The 1,312-nt window shown below is 37.0% G+C and overlaps 1 long non-coding RNA gene across 2 annotated transcripts; it reads right to left on the bottom strand.

Moving 5' to 3' along the window:
- Positions 1-403: 403 nt before the first annotated feature.
- Positions 404-1,303, bottom strand: LOC124885183. 2 transcript variants are annotated; one of them, XR_007048916.1, is made up of 4 exons: positions 1,145-1,303; positions 1,002-1,068; positions 707-804; positions 404-622 (listed from the first exon to the last, which is right to left on the bottom strand). It is a non-coding gene; the product is annotated as an uncharacterized LOC124885183 (long non-coding RNA). The 2 variants fall into 2 exon arrangements; XR_007048915.1 differs by having other exon boundaries at positions 404-804.
- Between the last annotated feature and the right edge of the window lie 9 nt (positions 1,304-1,312).

Here is a 1,312-nt window from a genome sequence, read left to right as displayed (position 1 = left end):
TATGCTGAAACATTGAAGCAGCAATTAACCCATTCCAGATATTTGTTATGCAACCAAAAAGGGGGGGGCGGCGGAGGTAGGGGGTCGGAGTAGGGTTAAGTGATTTTGGGAGTTGTATGAACATTTCAACTTAAGAGTGAGGTTGAAAGAGATTTTTGGAAAATGTTTTCCTTACTTTTTGAAGGGAAGTCATTTTCCATAGATTTAAGGAAAATAAGTTGATTTGGAATACATTTCCAAAATATTTAAGCCAACCAAACATGAAACAATTGGAAAACATTTTCCTTCATATCAAAACACACTCTCTATCTTTTTGCAATACGCTATGCTGAAACATTGAAGCAGCAATTAACCCATTCCAGATATTTGCTATGCATCATTGAATGCCGACTTGGAGAGATACCTCATTAAAAGCTTGCTTCCGCTCACCAATGGATTTTAGAGCACCATATCTCCAGTCATTAATTACTGCTCTCATGGCCTGACAAATACACTTCATGTCAAATGATCTCCCTCAATTGTTTGGTACGCACAAAACAATCAAGTAATAAACCTGATCCCACGTGAAATCAGACCCAATATTTGCAGATTGCAAAAGAGTTTTGAATGCACTCTTTGCCTCCTAAATAAAATCAGATACTTAAAATAGGAGTAAGAGAAATTTCGAGTACATTAAACGGGACAAAAAAGCAATAATCAACTATACCGCTTTGCTCTCATAAACTAATGGTCCCAACTCGACTGTTTTCTCATTTGATGGAGTAGCACCTCCGATTTCAGTTAGTGCAGCATCTTTCTTGACATCTTGCATTTTAGGCACAAAGGACAAAAGAGAACCTCATTAGAGCATAGTCTTCACCTGTTAGCAGTTGATTAACAACTGCACTACAAAATTGTTAGATCAACATCCAACATAACAGCTACTAAAAGCTTTGTTGGTGTTTTAACAAGTGGTACTAGAAATTAACTAATCGCATAAGTATTTCAGAAGGACAAAGTACCTCTCTATTCTCCAAAGAAAATCCATCACCATACACTACTGCATCTTGAGCTGAAGTAGTCTCAGAACTACAGAAAATTGAATTCCAAATAAGAAGCAAAACAACCAGAGGCAAATTGATAACATATAAATCTGAAAACATACACCGGTGGCGAGACAGAATTTCCCAAGGTTACTGCTATTCCAATTTTCTCCGAATTAGCAACAGTTGGCGAAGAAGGTTCTGAAGAATTCTTCATTTCGACTGTTTCAATCATCATCGAAGAACCTTACCAGATAAACTTGATGATTCTGAAGCCAAAATAGTTGGTA

This window comes from Capsicum annuum, unplaced genomic scaffold, assembly GCF_002878395.1.
Source record: "Capsicum annuum cultivar UCD-10X-F1 unplaced genomic scaffold, UCD10Xv1.1 ctg10760, whole genome shotgun sequence".
Taxonomy (NCBI): domain Eukaryota; kingdom Viridiplantae; phylum Streptophyta; class Magnoliopsida; order Solanales; family Solanaceae; genus Capsicum; species Capsicum annuum.
This window is presented reverse-complemented; position numbering and strand designations above follow the sequence as displayed.